The sequence below is a fragment of the Phascolarctos cinereus genome, unplaced genomic scaffold (genome assembly GCF_003287225.1).
Source record: "Phascolarctos cinereus isolate Bilbo 61053 unplaced genomic scaffold, phaCin_HiC Scaffold_9;HRSCAF=440, whole genome shotgun sequence".
NCBI lineage: Eukaryota > Metazoa > Chordata > Mammalia > Diprotodontia > Phascolarctidae > Phascolarctos > Phascolarctos cinereus.
The window spans coordinates 196,968,139-196,988,139 of NW_027556402.1; the positions used below are offsets into that span (position 1 = coordinate 196,968,139).

The 20,001-nt window shown below is 37.0% G+C and overlaps 1 protein-coding gene across 14 annotated transcripts in view; it reads right to left on the bottom strand.

Moving 5' to 3' along the window:
- ADD1 (adducin 1) overlaps window positions 1-20,001 on the bottom strand; it is a 144,835-nt gene that overhangs the window by 89,846 nt on the left and 34,988 nt on the right. The window contains exon 1 of one of the 14 annotated variants that reach the window (XM_078148478.1): window positions 15,372-15,392. The exons of the other annotated variants lie outside the window; for them this stretch is intronic. The gene's annotated coding sequence lies outside the window, so the exon portion shown is untranslated. Of the gene's footprint in view, window positions 1-15,371; window positions 15,393-20,001 lie in introns of those variants that run through there. 14 annotated transcript variants of the gene reach the window in all.

The following is a 20,001-nucleotide window of genomic DNA, read 5'->3' on the forward strand; positions in this document are numbered from 1 at the left end:
TGTAACCCCAGTTACTCTCAGTTCTTTACTCCTTGATCCTTCCATGTCCAATTAGTTGCAGGTCTTGTTAATTCTATCTCCAAATCTTTTTCTATGTGCTCAAAAAGCCATTATCCAAAAGTAGGACTTCATCACCTCTCACCTAGACTAATGTAACGCAAAGCTGCCAGAGTTATATACCTAAAGCATAAGTATGAATATGTCACACTCAAGCTCAAAAAGCTCCAGTAGTTTCCCAATGCTCTAGGACAGAATAAAAGCACCTGTTTGGCATGGAAGGCACTTCACAATCCACCTCTAGCCAACATTTCTAAGCTAATTACAATTTAATCTCCTTCACAAACTTCATGTTCCAGGTGCATCACAACTAATTCATCCTGTCCATTTTGTGCTATTCTGGTCCATGTGCTTTAGTAAATCCTTCACAGAAAGGACCACCAATTGTGTGGGCAGGGCTACCTCTAGTTTCTTGACATTGCACATAGAACAACGGAGACCTCAGGCTGTCTATCAATTATCTCTCATTCTGTATCCATGACAGGCCCCTATTTTTTCTGGCCTTTTATTTCTTTTAGAACGTCTTAACACCACTTCTCCTGTATAGTTCTTCATTTCTGATATGTTTGCAGATGCTCAAGCCCACCAAGCACTACTCCATCAGCATTTGTGTGATCCTCAAATTTAATTCTGTAGAGACTCAATGACTTTCAGATATACAAAATTATTGAAAGAATAGTGACATTAAAAAGTCTTTATACACTTGTTCTTTCCTACATGGATAATTAAGCCAAATTCTTTTCAGTCACTAGGAATCTTATCTTAAATGTTCCAATGGTTGAAGCAATCAGCACAATATCACATGCAAAAAGGATTATCTAAAGAAAGGAATAAGTATTTATGTAGTGCTCATTACGTGCAAGGCACTGTGCTTTAGCTTCCTTTGAGGCTCAGCTGAAGTGCCACTTCCTAGTGAAACCTTTACTGATCACCCCTAGCTATTACTGATCTCTTCTTCCTCAAACTATCTTTTGTTATTTATCTGTGTATATGATGTACCAACTAGCTGAATATAAGCTCTTTGAGGGCAGAGATTTTTTCATTTTGTCTTGGTATCCCCAAATATCTAATAAAGTGCCTTGCATTTAATAAATTTTTTGAACTATAAAGCAGAATAGTAAAACGCTCTGTGACTTTAGACAACATGGTTAATCTTTTTTTTTTTGTGAGACAATTGGGTTAAGTGACTCACTAACACAGCTAGTGAGTGTTAAGTGTCTAAGAACAGATTTGAACTCAGGTCCGGTGCTCTATCCACGGCACCACCTAGCTGCCCCAACATGTTTAATCTTACTGGGTCTTAACTTTCCTATGTGTACAGTGAGGATGCTGGACTCAGATGATCTCCCAGCCCCAAATCCTATGGTCCTAGATATCAACAGGTATGTAGGATCATAAATTGTCTCAGCTGGACAGAACCCTTAGAAATCTAGTCCAACTTCATTTGACTGATGAGAAAATGAAAGCTTTCCCAGATTACACAAGTGGTATGTAACAAGACAAATTCCTGCAATCTATATGTCACTCAATCCACAGACACCCATCTAAGCTATGTACCAGTCCTGGCACTTGCCAGTCTTCACGGAATCACAGAATATTAGAGTTGGAAGTGACCTCAGAGGCCATTTAGTCCCTGTATCTGAACAAAAAATCTCTCAACAACATATATCACATGTCATCCTAATATACCTGCATTTCAAGGCCCCTTACATAGGGAAGCCTAGTAACTACTGAGGTAATCTATTCTCCTTTTGGATACCTCTAATTATTAGGAAGTTTTTCTCTTACATCAAAACTATATCTCTCTCTCATTGCTCCTAGTTCTAACAGCATGGTATAGCAGAAAGAGCACTGGTCTTGGAGTCAGAAGATCTGCCAAAACCAACCTCCGACACTTCTTACTTCTATGACATTGGGCAAATTGTTTGCCCTCCCTAGGCCTCAGTTTCCTCATCCATAAAGAGGTTGGGCTAGATGGCTTTTGAGATTCTTTAGGGCTCTAAGTGCATGACCATATGACCCTAGATGACTTCTGAAATCCCTTCCAGCTCCAGACCTATGAGCCCTACCACCTGGGGCCAAGAAAAAACATGTCTAATCCCTCTTCACATAACAGTCCTTCAAAAAACGTGAAGACATTGAGGGCAGCTAGGTGGCACAGTGGACAGAGCACCGGCCCTGAAGTCAGGAGGACCGGAGTTCAACTCTGGCCTCAGACCAAACTAAAACAACAACAACAAAAAAAAAAAAACCTGAAGACAGCTATCATGTCCTAGTTAATTCTGTTCTCTTTTTTTTTTCCTGGTTTTAGGCAATTGGGGTTAAGTGACTTGCCCAGGGTCACACAGCTAGTAAGTGACAAGTGTTTGGTCTGAGGCCGGATTTGAACTCAGGTCCTCCTGACTTCAGGGCCGGTGCTCTATCCACTGCGCCACTTAGCTGCCCCATAACTCTGTTCTTCTCCAAGCTAAATATCTCTATTTTTTTTTAATCAATTGATTCACATATGACATGGTCCTGTATACTTTCACCGTCTCGGTCATCTTTGAACTTATCATGCCTAAGATGTGTGGCACAGAATCAAATGCCATATTTTAGATGTGATCTGAGAAGGACAACCTCCCTCTTTCTAGATCTTTCCCACGTCTCAATGCAACCTAATTAGTTTTCTTGACTACTATTATCACATTGTTGAAGAGCTGAACTAGAAGCCCCTTAAAACCAACAGGTTTTTCATAAGGCAACAATCAACCAATAAATAGCTAGCTATAAGCTACAGCTTGTAGCTACTTCCCAAAGCACTCAAAACAAAGGAATTTTTAGTAAATCCTTCACAGAAAGGACCACCAATTGTGCAGGGGTGGTGGGGCTGGCTACCTCTAGTTTCTTGACACTGAACATAGATGTCTATCAATTATCCCTCATTCTGTATCTATAGCAGGCCTTGACTCACTGCTACAGCTTCCCATTCCCAATTCCCAAGATCCTGAGATATAGTGTCCATTCTTTGAAAACACTCAAAACATAGAATTGCAAAATGCTGGAAAAACTTGAAAAAGAAATAAACTTCAAAAATGCCACATATCTCACATCTAGTGACTAGTGACTCATGCCTGCTCATTAATGGAAAGAACTGGGGAGGAATAAGATAGGAGAGACATTTTATAACAAAGTCAAAGAAGAGAAATGCCTGTCATAATCTGTAGCATTCCTTTTCTCTTCACCTGGACTTTAATCTCCAAATTGAACTCCACTAGGTAGCAATGCTGGCAAATTTGACAGTTTCCATTTGTCCCCATGTGTACTGCTTTTAAAAAAGAGCATTGCTTTTTAGTCATTAAATTAACTATTACTAACAATATAAACCTAACAAGTTTTTGAATTCTTAATGTTAAAAGTTTCTTTACCATACTAGTGTCCTGAGAAAGTGTTAAAGGTATATTCTCTTTAACCCTTCTGTAAATTCTTCTATATTCTAGTGCAATATCCAAGAGGTAGGACAGTGAAATTCACAAATTATTCTTCAAAATAGTAAAAAAAAATGCATAGTGTTTTGCACATAATAGAGGCTTTTTAAATGGACTGTTTAATGTTTAACGGATTGAACCAGTCAAACACAAAACCACATGATGGTAATTTGAAAAATCTTAGGGAATAAACAAAACTAAAAATTAACAGCTTCAGTAAAATAGCAGCTTTTACAAAATAAACTCCCCAAAATCAAAAAGTATTTCTATATAGGGACAACAAAATCCAGGAGAGAATAATAGGAAGCTAAGTCCCAATTAAAACAACCACAATTGTATAAAATATCTGGAAATGAATTTACTAAAGCACATTCAATACCTGCATAGATACAACAGCAAAATAATCATTAAAGAAACAAAATAATATAAATAATTGAAGTAATATTCAGTGCTTGTGGCTAAGCCATGCTAATATAATAAAATAGTAATACTATTACTATTGTAATTACTATTGTACTTACAGATTTAGTGTAATACCAAGCAAACTACCCAAAGAATACTTTACAGTGGTAGACAAAATAGTATCAAAGTTCTTCCGGAGGAACAAAAGATATAGATCATCAAGAGAAATAACGAAAAAATAAGGGGGAAAAAGGAAACAGCACTTCTAGACCTCAAATTATATTATAAAGCAACTATTTGGTAGTAGCTTGAAAATAGAAAAGTAGATCAGTGAAAGACTAGACAAGGAAAAAATCAGAAACAACTGAACTCAATCACCCAATGTTTAATAAACTCCCAAATATGAATTATATAGGAAGATAAATCCTTATTTGAAAAGAAAACTTATTTGGAAAGCAGTCTGGCAGAACTCAGTTTTTGACAAACATCTAACACTACATACCATAATAAATAATCAAAATGGATATGTTCCTTGAACATTAAAGATTATGCCATTCACAGTTATGGGCGTGTGAGAAATAAGGTAAGATTTGTTGGAGGTAGCACTCTGTGCTGAGTCTTGAAGAAGCTAGGAATTCCAAGAGGTGAGCAGGGGGAACATTCCAGGCATGAGCACTGTGTCCAGGAGACAGAAAGGAGTGAATAGAGAAGGGCAAGTAAGTCATTTGGCTGGAACTTTGGTCTGGAAAGATAGGTTAAAGTCATATTGTGAGGGATTTTAAATGTCAATCTGAGGAGTTCAATTTATTTTTATCCTAGAAGAAATAAGAAACTACTGATGTTTGTTTATCAGGAAAGTGACATGAACTGACCTGTGCTTTAGTACTAGCCATTCAGCAATTGTGTAGAGGATGGACTGGAGAGGGGAGAGATTGGATACAGGGAAACTAATTAGGAAACTAACCCAATAATCTAAGTGAGAGGTGATGAGGGACTGAACTAGGGTGATGGTTCTTTGAGTGGTGAAAAGGGGATGCCACAAAGTGGATAAGGGGATGGAGACAAGAAATAAGGATATAGAGACAAGATGTACCATCAATTAATTGGATATAGGGGCTATGGGAGAGTGAAGAGGTACGAACCGCAGTACAAAGTCACCAAAAGAAGAGTGTTACCTTTAATAGACAGAAAAAGCATTAGATTTGCAGTCAGGGGACTTAAGTTCACATCAAAGTCCTGCCACTAACTAGAGGCAGCTATGTGGCAGAGTATATTGAGCACTAGGACTCGAGTCAGGAATACCTGGGTTCAAATTCTGCCTCAGACATTTACTATTAATTTGACTCTGTTCATGTCACTTAACCTCTGTCTGCCTCAGTTTCCTCAACTATAAAATAAAAATCATAACAGCATCTACTTCATGGAACTATCATGAGAGTGCATAGTAGGTGCTTAATAAGAGCTTATTATTTCCTCCTTTCTACTGTAAGCATGACCTTGGGAAAGGCACCAAACCTCATTGAACCTCAATTTTTTTCATCTTTTTCATAAGAAAAATAGTGCATTTCATATTACAACTTCAGTACTAGGAATATTTTCAACAATAAAATAAAGGAACATGTTCAGGACCTAGGTAAGAATGAAGAGCTGACTGTGATAGGTTTTGGGAATAAGAAGCCTCAATGAGCAGACTTTCTCCACTGGGGCAGTTTTTAAAAACACAAATGCCAAGAAAGAAGGACATATTAAGTCAATCAGTTCCTAACACTTTAGTGTGAAATCACTTTACCAGCCTTCTCTCTCACAGTAGAGATCAAGCCATTTAGGGTGGAGAGTAGGCTGGGTATAATTCTGGGACGTAAAGACTCTGCACACTGAGGAAGAGGTATAGCACATATCAGAAGGAGAAAGAGATAGCAAAAGGAGGTTAAGAGGGTAATAAAGGTTTCACTGATTTCACAAAATTATGTATGACCAGTTTTGAGTATGGAAGCATTAAAAAAAAAAACACCACCTAGAAAATATAGGCAAAGGTGAAATGTCTATAGTAATATTCTTCTAAATGGAGATTTGGAATCCTTATGTGGATTTTAATGGATAGACTAGAGCTGCCCAAATAACTACATGGTGGAACATGACCTGAAAAATGAAATTCAGGCTTTTCCTGGTTTGAGAAAGAAAGACAAATGGCAATGAATGGTGCAAAAGAATAGTTTAATATTTTCTACTTCACATGATTATAATCCCATTGTGCTTTAAAATTCAATCTTCCTAATACTTGGCATATGTTCGAATACATCACTGTCAAAATATGCTATCAATTTTCTACAAATCCTGGCTAGTAAAATACTGTTACATAACTATCTTCACCATTATGTTTTTCAACAGTTTCTACTGGGATAAAGGAAGATTAAGGGGTAGGTTCAGTTACACTTATTCTCCTTCATTAAAACTCATTCCTTTGAAAACCCCAGTATAAACCTCATTAAGAACATTCTAATTCATTGCATGCACAAAGTTAAAATAAACTTCATATTATTAAACAGTTTAGTTAAAGTTTAATAATTTGCTACTTAAGATGACTATTTCTCTACAGGCCACATTCTAGACTTCTCTATCGTGTCCCAGAAATCTCTCCATCTTGATGCATACTTTAGCTCTGGAATTACACAGTGAAAGTACCCCTCCACCTCTGCTACCTTTCCCTTTCACTGGATGGCTCCCCCTACAACCTCCATTTTGGAGGGCACCCAAGCCAGCCCATATCTCAGTCCTCTCCAGGCTGCACACAAGGCCTTCTCCTGCCAGCCTCCTATACCATGGATAGATACCATGTATACTGAGTTCACCACGTAGTCTTGTCTCCTTTGTCCCTTCCTATTCCCTACACCTTTATGGCTTCCTTTTAAGTATTTTCTTCCTTCATTAGAATCTAAGCTCCTTGAAGGCAGGAATTTTCTACCTGTATTTGTATTCCCCGCACTTAGTATAATGCATGGCACATATACAGTAAATGCTTGTTGACTGGACATTATCTAGTGAAGGTGGACTGACCACATACTACAGTAGGAACTATTTCCTGTGATCAAATGGAAACTGGACTTTTGAATCAGAAGACCTAGTTTGAGCCTCAGCTCTGTCATTTACTGTAACTGTGAGACAAATCACTGTACTTCTCTGAGCCTCAGTTACACCATTTGTGAAATTCAAAGGGTTAAGCTGTGGAACAAATGAAATAATGTATGTAAAATGCCTTGTCAACTTTAGGGCACTATAAACTTATTTAAAATGCTAATAAAGAGCATGCTCTAAACATATGATGTCAAAAATGAAAGCATTAATTTAACAGAATATGATATTGGGTTTAACTCATTAAATCTTTAAAACTTTAAATATTATCATCTTATGTATAACTTTTACAAATGCAAACAAATAATCATTATTACACTAATATATGCCAAAATTTGAATTTGTAGAATTGATTAATGCAAATTACTGGTCTGACAATTTTAGTTCTCCAAGAATATGAGAAGTTATGTCATTAATGCAGAAAACATCTACCTTGCAGTTTTCACATTTGATTCCAAGTATTTAAAGCTCAATCTGTACATAAAGAACACAGGAGAAGGAAATGTATGACACTAAAAAGAAAACATGGTCTTGCAGCCAACACAGCCACAAGGCAAAGATGGGACTTTTGTCTTCTACCTCTTTGTCTTTTTCTGGCATTACACATGCATAGTGCTCCTGAGTCTGAGTTTGGTACTATCATCAGTTTCTCCATTTGTACCACAAACTTTCTCCAAGTGAGAGAGAGAGAAGATAAAACTAAAACTAGAGGAGAATATAAGAATAGGAAACATTTTAAAAATGATCGCATACAATGTCTACTTGTGGAAGATTTATGGGAAGACAAAGAAAAGGACGCCATAGGATGAGAAGGTGAGGAGAGACTGCAATCTATATCAGTACTTGAGTATACTAATGAAATCACAAATCCACTGAAGCAGATACGAAGCAATTTTTTTTTCATGAAGAGACTTAATTTCTTCCATTTGCTCTAAAATTTCTGTAAGTCCCCCTTGATCTGAGTGGTATATAACTCCAGACCTCTCAAGACTGCAAATATAAGTTCTAATGATATATGACATACCCCTAAAAGGTTCTCTGGCCAAATTAGTTTGGGAAATGATACGCTCTGATCCTTTCTCTCTCTCTTTCTCTCTCTCTCTCTGAGATTCACACTGTATCTGCTCTTATAAGATTTGTAACTTCTGGTTAAAAGTAATACAGCTGTGACCTAAAACTACATAAGCTAAGAATCAAATTTGCTGGTTTGACAAAAAAAATTAACTTCAGTACAAATTTTCTTGATTTATACGCTTTAAAAGTAAAAATTAAAGGAGAAAGTGTTAAAAAAAAATTAAACTATTTAACATCTTTTCTAATTTTCTACACTTGTCTAATAATAAATGTTAAATTGAATTCAAAAAGATATTTTTAGCATGAAAAGTAATTTAGTGAAAATAATGTCCAAAAAGACTTAGTTCTGAGTTTGGAAATATTAGTGATTAACGTTAAACTCCTAAGCAGACAAAAGAACAAAGAGCAGAAGTTATAAAAGAGATTTCATGTACCAAAAACAAAAACAAAATCTTCCCAACAACAGGTATCAAAGAGAAAAAAAAAATCAAATTAACAAAATAAAAAATGAATAAGGTAAATTCAGAGGGGGAAATGAAAGACTGAAAATGACTCCACACAAGTATACATCAAAAAATACAACTGGAAATTCAAAGGGAATTATGAGTATCTACAAAAAGATAAAATAAAGAAACAAAATAAGAAAAGAAAAACAATTTTAGAAAAAGAAACTGAATACACCATAAATGAACTAACAAAAGGAAGGAAAAGCCTTTTTTTTTTAGGAAGGAAAAACCTTTGAGACAGATGGTTTTATCTACAAATGAATCCTATCAAACATTTAAAGAGTAATTAAGGGGCAGCTGGTGGCACTGTGGATCAGGCACCAGCCCTGGAGTCAGGAGGACCTGAGTTCAAATATGGCCTCAGACACATAAACACTCACTAGCTGTGTGACTCTGGGCAAGTCACTTAACCCCAACTGCCTCACCAAAAAAAAAAAAAAAACAGAGAGAGAGATAAACAAATCCTTACAATAAATATGCATATAAACAAATTCCTGTATATGCCATGTCCAAAAAAACATACATCTAAATCTGTACTCCAAGTCTATCACCTCTGTCAAGAGATGGGTAGCATATTTCATCATGGTTCTGGAATCCTGGTTGGTAATTGCATTGATGAGAGTTCCTAAGTTTTTCAGAGTTCATTGTTACAATGATGTGAGTCTCTTGACTTTTGTCTTGCCCAGTCTTTGGTAGGTACTTTAGGTCTCCCTTGGCTCTTGTGTGCCAAATCTTCTATAAAGTTCAGTTTGGTTTTTTTTTAAGTCCTAAAAGTCTGACAGTTGATCAAATGCCCTTTTTTTTTTTCATTCAGAATTATGCTAAACTTTGCTAGGTATGATACTTTCAGCCAGAACCCCAGTTTTTTTGCTTTTCAATATATACTGTTCCAAGATCTGCGGACCTTTAGTATTTCTGCTGCTAGGTCCTGTGTGATTCTAATTGTGGCACGGTCATATTTAAATTGTTTTTTTTCTTGTTGCTCTTAATATTTTATCTTTGAGCTTGGGGTTTCGGAATTTGACTAATATTCCTATGAGTTTTCTTCATAGGAACTCTTCTAAGTGGTGATCTAAGGATTTTTCCTATTTCTACTTTCCCTCCTTGTTCTAATGCTTCAGGACAATTTTCTTTAATTATTTCTTGTATTATTGTATCAAGAATTTTTTCATCATAGCTTTCAGGTAGTCCGATTATTCTTATGTTTTCTCTTTTTGATCTGTTCTCCAGATCAGTTGTTTTTCTTATAAGATGTTTCACTTTCTCTTCTATTTTTTCATTCTTTATACTTTAATTATTTCTTGCTCTCTTATAACTTCACTGGCTTCCCCTTGCCCAATTCTAATTTTCTGGATCTCCTTTTCTAATTGGTTGACTTTCTTTCCATAATCTTGTTTTCCTCGGATTGTTCTTATTTTTTTTATTTTTCCTCAATTTCTCTCATTTGATTTTTAAAAGTTTTTAAAGTTCTTCTATAAATTCTTTTTGGGCAGGTGACCATTTGACATCACTCTTTGGGGTAGAAGAGGGTTTCTTTGCTTCAATATCATCCTCTGAAGATGAACCCCAGTCTTCTCTATTCCCATAATAATTTTCTACGGTTGGATTCTTTCTCCTTTGCTTGGGCATTTTTTTTTTTTGGTAACAGTTTGATTTTTGGAATCACTTCTAGTCCTGGGGTATGGAAGATGGTGCCTCTGGCCTCAGATCCTCTTCAGTTCTCCCCTCTGACCTTGAACTCAAACCAAGACCTCCAGCTCTCTGTAAATACCCACAGCCAGCAGCATCCCCACCCCACTGCTTCTGCACTGACCAGGTGTGTTCTGGTTCCTTCTCAGTCCTGCAGCCTCTCTGCAAGCACAGCTAGGTCTGGCATTCCTCGTCAGCAGAGGTTCCCTTGATCTTCCCTGGCTCAGATTCCCAACTCCCCTTATTGTCCTGGGGATAAAAGTTCCTGGGCCTAGGATTGAGGTAGCCTCCCAACCCAGCCAAGCCCAGGGCTTGTCACTAGTTATTTAAGCGGATCCCAGCCTGGAGGTGTTTATTCTTCATGGGCACCAAACCTCTTCCTGGGATTTTCCTTCAGATCTTGGATTGTCTCAGGAGGACCCCCGTGCTCCTATTCATATTTATTTTCACCCACAGTTTGTTCACCTTGAGATACTATTTTATCTCTTTTGTGGGGGAAAATCTTCAGTCTTGGAATTTTCTGACCTACTCCACCATTTTCCCAGAATCCTCTCCTTCAATACATTCTAATACCATAATTTGTTCTGTCATTCCCCAATTGATGGGTACTCTCTTTAGCTTTCAGGCCTTTGCTGTCACAAGAAGAACTACTATAATTTTTTTTTTGTATATATGGGTCCTTTACCTCTGTGATCTGTGATCTCTTTGGGGTATAGGTCTAGTGGTGATATCTCTAGCTCAAAGGGAATGCAGTTTAGTAACTTTTGAAGCATAGTTTCAAATTGCTTTTTCAGAACAGCTATATCAATTCGCAGCTCAATCAATAAGGTATCAATGTGCCTATTTTCCCACTGCCACTCCAACATTTGTCGACTTTATGAATCTTATAAGAATAAAGTAGAAATTAATACATTTCTTTAATTATTTGTAATTTGGAGAAAGTTTCATGTCTATTGATATATTAACATTTCTTTCTTAGAAAACTGCCTGCTCAGTTTTAACTATTTATCAATTATTTTTGTCTTTGTATCCCCAATATTTAGGATAGTACCTGGCTACAAAAAGGTGCTTAATATATGCTTTTTGATTTTGTTGCAAGAGACAATTCAATCTAGAGGAACAGGCTACTGAAATGCCTGGGATATACAAAGACAAGAGACATTAATAAAACATGTTTTTGAAAACAGATGATCCAAAAATAAAGCAAAATTAAATTTAAACAATCAGAGTTATCAAAAAGTGAAATGGGCTGCCTTGAATCTCTTCAAGTGAAAGCTAGATGGCTACTTATCAAGTAAGTTGTATTACAGATTCTGGTTCAAGTGTGGGTTGGACTAGACAGATGGCCACTAAGGTCCCTTCTAATTCAGATTATGCGTGTCTGTTCTCTAAAACATGAATTTGCTAACTCAAAAACATAATAAGACCTATAAATTTTGGGAGCAAAGAAATTTTAAAGAAGTAACATATACCCAAGAAGAAAAAGTATATGCTTAATGATAACCACAAAAGTATTAATTACTGTTTTCTTTTAATAAAATAAAATAAAATCATTGCTTAACCTTAGCAAATATGGTCTGTGCTTCTACTTCCTTCTAGAAATACAAGCCTAAAAGTCAACAAAAGCAGAAACTGAATTCTAGAGGAAATGCATCTTTTGTCATGTTGCATCAGTAATATCTTGAAGAAATAACTACAAAAACCTGTATTCTATGTCACCCCAAATATATATAAGCCTCTCCTTTAAAAAGTAGCCTTTACAAATAAAACCAAAAATTCAGGCGACAGTTTTATTACACTTGGAACTATAACAATAGAAAAAAATGGCAATTTCTCACCAAACCATGACTATACTGGGAACTAAGGTTATTATTTTCCTAAGCATAACTTTTTCTTCCACCTATAACAGAATACATTCTTCTATCTAGAACATTTTATAAATTGGCAAAAACAGCGAAACAAAAAATTTTATTTGTGTGAGAGAAAGCTTGGTGAGAAAAAGCAGCATACTATATAGGAAAAAAAATTCATTCATTCAATTCACTCCTGAGCACCAATCCCACATTATCAACTGTGTCTGTGAGACATCCCTCCAAATGGATCTGGACATTGACAACTTTGGTGTTACCCTGGATTTCTCATTTACCCTACATAGATAATTAGTTAACAAACAAATCTTTTCATTTCTATGTTCATAACATTTCTCTCATACAAGCCATTTTCTTCTCTCACAAAGCCACCACTCTAATTCTGGCCCTCATCATCTCTTGCTAGGGTTATTAAAAGAGATTTCAAATTAGTCTTCTTGCTTCAAGCCTCTCCTCATTCCAATCCCAATTTCCATATTACTGCTAAAGTTATTTTCCTAAAGCATTTGTCTGTCCATGTCGCTTCTTACCCTAATTACTTAGTGAACTCCAGTGGGTTCCTATCATCTCTAGGGTCAAACATAAACTCCTCTGTTTGGCACTTCAAGCTCTTTACAACTTGGCTCCATTCTACTTTTTCAGGCTTCTTTCATGTTACTCCCTTCCATATACTCCATATACACACATGACAACCCATATCCATATCTTGGCAATGGCTATCTCAATTGCCTGGAATGCTCTCCATCACTTCATTCTCTTTGAATCCTTGGTTTTCGTCAAGACTCAGCTTAAGTGCCATTTTATGTATGTGGTCTTTCTAGTTTCTTCCAGTTGCCTTCCCTGCCAAGGTTACTTCGTGGCTCCTTTTTTCCATATTTTTATGTACGTACATATGTACATGCTTCTCCATTAGAATGTCCCTTGAGAGAAAGAACTTTTTTGCTTTTGCTCTCTTTCTCTGGCATCCAGAACACTGTCTGGAGCACAGTAAGTACTTAATAAAGATTTGTTGATTGATGGGTTGATTCTTGAATTATAAAGACATTAAGTTTTTGTATATCTGGTCCATATAACTGAGCCTTCTTCCATCCATTAATACTGAACCATATTTTCCTCCTTGCCCACCTATGTACTGAAGTCACTAGGTAGATGCATGTTCAAGTAACTCAGAAGTTCTTACTAAGTTCTTTGCAGATTCTTTCTTCATCATCTGTAACAGATACTGTTTCATATTTCTTTGGTCATTTTTCAGTCATGTCTGACTCTTCATGACCCCATTTGGGGTTTTCCTGGCAAAGATACTGAAGTGGTTTGCCATTTCCTTTTCCAACTCATTTTACTGATGAGGAACTGAGGCAAACAAGATTAAGTGACTTGCCCAGGGTCACACCACTACTAAGTGTCTGAGGCCAGATTTGAATTCAGAAGATGAGTCTTCCTGACTCCAGGCCTGGAACTCCATAAGTTGTAGCTACTTTTGTGGGAGTTTTTTTTGCTGAAGCTCATCATGAGCATTGAAAAAAATGTTCCATGAACTATGCCCAAAGGGCTACAAAAATCCCTTTGACCCAGCAATAGCACTTCTAGGGCTATATCCCAAAGAGATCAAACAAATGGAAAAAGGACCCACATGTACAAAAATATTTATAGCAGCTCTCTTTGTGGTGGCAAAGAATTGGAAATTGAGAGGATACCCATCAATTGGGGAATAGCTGAGCAAGTTGTGGTATATGAATGTAATGGAATACTATTGTGCTATAAGAAATGATGAACAGGCTGACTTCAGAAAAACCTGGAAAGACTTGTATGGTCTGATGCTGAGTGAAGTGAGCAGAACCAAGAGAATGTTGTACACAATAACAGCCACGTTATGCAATGACTAAGAATGTTAAACTGAACCCTTCTCAGCATTACGAGGATCTAAGACATATCCAGAGGCCTCAGGATGGAAAATGCTGTCCACACAAAGAAAGAACTATGGAAGTCGAATCACTATCACTTATTTTTGCCTTCCGTTGAGTTTTGTTTCATCTTTCTGATGGTTCCTCCTATTGGTTTTAATTTTTACTTACAACTTCACTAATGTGAAAATATGTTTAATAGGTATGTAAATGTAAAGCCTATGTCAGATTGTGCGCCGTCTTGGGGAGGGTGGGGGGGAGGAAAAGGGAGAAAAACTTTCAACTCAAAAAGCACATGGAAAAAAAACATAAAAAAAAAAGAAAAAATGTTCCATGAAGCTTCTTGTTATCTTCAGTTACAAGATAAAATCAACTCCACTAAATTCTTTATCTGCCTCACATCAAGGAAACCTGAACCAAACCTCCACTTAGCTGCAATGTCTTCAAACCTTTTGGTTTCATTTATAGCAAGAATGCCAGACCGACGAGGTTCAGTTCTTCCTGTAATAAGTTAATTCTTTGAACAGGAAAATGGTCAGACTTAAGAGAATCACCAGTTTGTGACAATTAAAAAGGTTTGAGAGACACAATTTCTGGGTAATATAATCATTTTATTAACAAGGCCAGCATGTTATTAATGAAAGGATGGTCATTTGGCCATCTCTTTCTTAGACCAAAGACCATCATGGTGGATAGGTTCAGGGTTTATATGCTCTTATGGAAGACTGGTTAAGAAAGAATATTACAATGAGGGGCTGAGAGTGACATGTCACCCCTTGGACAAAGAAACTATCTTTATATCCAGATCACCCCCAGCCTTGGGCAATCTATTCAAAGAATTCATGTGCCACCTAAGTCTGAACAGAACACAATGACTATTCTACCAGAATGGGGGTCTTGAACAAGAAAATTAGTCCAATCTCATTATAAGCAATGTCCTTCAAAAGACTGAACTTTTAAAAATCAGGACTTTAGAAAAAGGGAACTCTGGACCTCCCCAAATTATTGGTTATTAATAATCATTTCTCTCAAGTTAAAATGTTTAAAGATTACCTAAAAACCATATGACTCTATTTTGCCACTCTACCATCATTGCAAAGTCACATAGAAATTAGGCTATTTTGTAGTTTTATTTGTATAAGATGGGTCAGTGTGGCCAAATAATTTATCAACAAACATCCAACCTACTAGTGATTTACTTTTCCTTAATACATCGCTAGGCATAGTACTTATAGGCAGTATACGTAGGTTTTTCAGACAGCCAATCTAGTATCTCACTTGGACTGTGCCTGAAGTCTTTTAAGTCAGGTAGAACTGCCAAAACTTGTGCTCCACTGACATTGTCTTGAACATCCTGGGTCACCTCTGCTCTATAATAAGACACTGAAATAAGACACAAATTATAGTAATAATAGTGATCAATATGTATCATACTATGAAACATAAAAATAATTTATTTAAGTAAACTTTTCTAAGTATAAAGGGCAAGGTAAAGGTAATATAAGGTAAAGTAAAATAGCAGGTAACCCAAGAGCCCCAAATAATAGCAGCACCTCTCCACCTTCCCCAAACAGTCCTGCTTTTATTTTAGCTCAGCCCCTGAAGCCATCATCCAGAGAAGCTGCTATTTTAAGGAGATGAGGCAGGGCAACCATCCCTGAAGTTGCTGTGGCCCTGCCTCATCAGTAGCTGCAGATACTGAGAACCCCATAACAAAACTGACCACCAGTGCCTTTGGCACCATTAAACAAATGTAGTTTTATCCACGAAAATAAGAATTTAAAAAATGCATTACCATCTGCCTTGCCACTGTACCTCATTTCTCTTCTGTACTCCAACCTAGACTTTCACTACTATGCTCCCCTGGGGCCTCTCCCTCTAAATGGATGGCTTTTCTCAGAGCCTCCATTTAGGGAAGGCTGCTCATGTTAGCCATGTTTCATTCCTCTCCAAGCTGCACTCAGGATACCTTCATCATACTAGCAGAGGCCTTAGGTTCAAAGTCTGGTTTTTAAAGCATTACCTTGGGCAAGTCACTTAACCCTTTGGGACCGCAATTAACCCAGGTATAAAATATGCAGATTTATAATAAGATGACCTCTCAAGTTCCTTAGAACTCTAAACCAGTAGGTTTATGAATATTATTTCCAAAACTGACCATAACTGATGAGATTAATTATAACCTTGAGTCTTCAAACACTTGAAACACTAAACTCTTGAAAACTTCACAAGTTAATATATCCACTCAAGTTCTCTATTTTCACAATATAGTCTGTGATGAAAATACACCAAACTCTGAGTCAGTAATACCACAGTCTGTTAACGTGAGGGACTTAGCTACTACCATGTAAGAAAAGCCAAATATTTTAAAATAAGTTAAACTATTTTAAAACAAGTAATGCCTATCATCCAGGAGATAAGCCCTTGTAACAACAAAGGATGAAATTGTATATCTGTAAATGTCAGCTTACTTAAAAAAAGAAAATATTTGCATTCTTCAATTCACTATGTTAGTAGGCTACTATCAACTACATCTGATTTTCTTTTATAATAAAAAAGATAAGGTAAAAAGATAGGCTGTATAACACTGCTAAAGAGTCCTACTGACAAGTAGGTAGCTAAGTACTGCAGTGGAAAGAGTCTGTCTGGTCTTGGTGGGTCAGGGAGACCTAAGACCAAAATCTGCCATAGATACTAATTATGTGGGCAGGTCATTTAACCTTTCTCAGCTTCAGTTTCCTCGTTTGTAAAAGGAGAATAAAAGAACCTTCCTCACAGGGTTATTAAGAAGACCAACTGAGATAACATGAAAAGTGCTCTGTAAACCTTAAAACATGATATAAATCCTATCTATTAATCAGTCTGTTGACAACCATTTATTAAGCACCTACTATGTGCTAGGTACTGTGCTAAGAGCTGGGTACATACCAAAAAAGACAAAAGATAGTCTTTGCTCTCAAAGAACTTATGATCTAATGGGAAAGACAGTATATAAACAACTTTATACAAACAGGATATGTACATAAAAGTACACACACACACAACACACACACACACACACACACACACACACTTTTACACATATATAAACATACACATACCCCCATATATTCAGGATAAGTTGGAAATAACAAAGGAAAAGGCACTGGCATTAAGGGGATCAGTATTATAATTAAAATTAAGTGTAAAAAGACTATAAATTATAAACAAGTACTCCTGTCAAACTGCTTTAAGAATCTATCCAAAAGGTTTGGATATTCTTGTTTTTTCATTTAATCATTTCTGATCCTTCATGACCCTGTGGACTACAGCACTTCAACGCTGTCCATGGGGTTTTCTTGGCAAAGATACTGGAGTCACTTGCCATTTCCTTCTCTAGTAGATTAAGGCAAATAGGGGTTAAGTGACTTGCATGGGTCACACAGCTAGCAAGTGTCTGAGGCCTGATTTGAACTCAGGCTTCCATTAAGCCATCTAGCTACCTCAACTCCCTAGAATTTAAGAGTCTAAAACAAAGACTTGATGGTTATATCTGTATCAATGGGGGGCTTTCTCTACACTAACATTAATCAATCTTTAACAAGGAACTGGCCACTGAAAGTCTAGTCATACACAGGGATTCCTGCCCAATGCCTGGGGAATTTTTTGAGTCTGCTTCTGGAAGTTCATGATAACATGTAATGGAGGGGTCCTGCCCTAGATTCAGAGCATGCACAGGCATTCTGTGACGGTTTCCTGTACAGTGAAGATTTTCTATGTGATGAAGAAAAGCCTTTTAACTACCTACTGGGTCAGAATTGAGTGTACAAAAAAACAGCTTCAATAGAGAAAAAGTCTCTTTTTCCTGGTGATGATGAAGGCAAGAACAGCTGTAAGCCTTCAGGTGAAGAGAAACATAGCACCCGACAGAATACACTGGATAAGGCTTGAGCCTGTAGCATGAAAAAGAATCCTACTGTCCCTGAAGTGAACCTCTAGAACTTCGGGCAAAGGAGGAAGAGATAACCAGTCACACTCTGGAGCCCTACCTGCTTGTGCCCATCTGGGTTTATAGACTAAGTCCAGAGCCTCACTATAAATCAATAAGTATTTACTAAACACCCATGTGTTAGGGACTCAAGATAAAAAGACAAATATGAAAAAGTCCCTGCCTTCATGGTGCTTACATTTTATTTGAGGAATATCCATACTTACAGAGAATAAATAGAAGGTAATTTGTTTAGGGGGTTGGACAGGAAAGCACAAACAGATGGAAGAATAGGAAAGGCCTTATGTAAAAAAGCAACATTTAGCTGAGCTGTTTGTTTTTTCTAATCACAGGCATTTTTATTAACAGACCAATAAACAAATAATCATTGTAGACACCTTAAGCTCATTCTTCTAATAAGTTTGTTGATCTGGCCTTCCCTATTCCCAGCATCCTACCTTCCACAAAAATGTATAGTCTTCTTCTTCATTTCAATCTGGAAGGCCAGAGGAAGTTGTTCTCAGCTTTGTAGTGCCTGCTAATAGTAAAGCCAGTCAAATTTCACTTTTGAACATCTGTACATATTTCTTATGGTACGCTTTAGCTCTTTCATAGATAATCTTCCTGTACCTTTGGAAGCCTTTTTATAACCACCTTCTTCATTCAAGGGTTTGGCCTTTTGTTCTTAAAAGATCTTTCACCTTTTCAGAAGGGATTCTCCAAAAGACGGCAGATTCTTCTTTTCTTCCATACCTACCATGATTAAACTGAAAAGTGGCTAAGTGGAGCTTTGAAGGAAGCTAGAGATCAAAAGAACTGAGGATGGAGTGGATTCCAGGAATAAGGGACAGCTCATTCAAAGGCACAGAGATGAGAAAGAGACTGTCTTCCTATGTTGGCCAATTTAGCTAAACCTCAGAGCAAATTAAAAGTATTATGTAAAGTTTAGGAAACAGGCCCTGGGTTTCTGATTGGTGGGAATTCATAATCTGTAGGCCATCCCAGAACTCCCACAGTTGTCTAGCCATCTTCCTGACAGGCTGCATTCAAAGTCCCATTGCCCATCTCCTTTCCACCTCTAGTTCTGGGAACAAAAATCAAATCAAGACTAGAGTTCCTAGAAAGGATTTCCAATCAATTGCCTATGACTCCAATCACCATTTGATCACTTTCCAGACCAAATAACCCACCTTTGGTCCTTATTCCCCTTATAGAAGGCAAGCTTCTGGTAGGGATTGTCTAGCATGTACCTAGCAAACAGGAAGCCTTCACGCTTATTTCATTCATTCATTCAAAGGTAGTTTAGAACCAGGTTATAAAGGGCTTTAAATGCCAGAAGAGTTTGTATTGAACCTAGAAGCATTAAAGAGTCACTGGAGTTACTGAGCAGGGGAGTGACATTCTTAGACCTGTGCTTTAGGAATATCACTTTTCTAGTTGTGTGCATGATAGACTGGAGAGAGGAAAGGGTGGATGAAGAGAGATGTCAGAAGTCTATTACAAATACCATTCTTAGATATGTATCCCAAAGAGATTTTAAAAAAAAAAGAAAAGGACCTATAAATGCAAAAATATTCATAGCAGCTCTTTTTTGTGGCGGCAAAGAGTTGGACTTGAGGGGATGCCCATTGACTGGAGAATGCCTGAACAAGCTGTGTTATATGATTGTGATGGAATACTGTTGTGCTATAAGAAATCATGAGCAGGATGGCTTCAGAAAAACCGGAAATACTTACTTGAACTGATGCAAAGTGAAGTGAGAAGAACCAGGAGAACATTATACACAGTAACAACAATATTGTACAACGATCAACTGTGAATGACTTTTAGCTATTTTCAGCAATACGAAGATCTAATACAATTCTAAAGGACCTATGATGAAGAATACTATCAACCTCCAGAGAAAGAATTGATGGAATATGAATACAGATCGATGTTAAA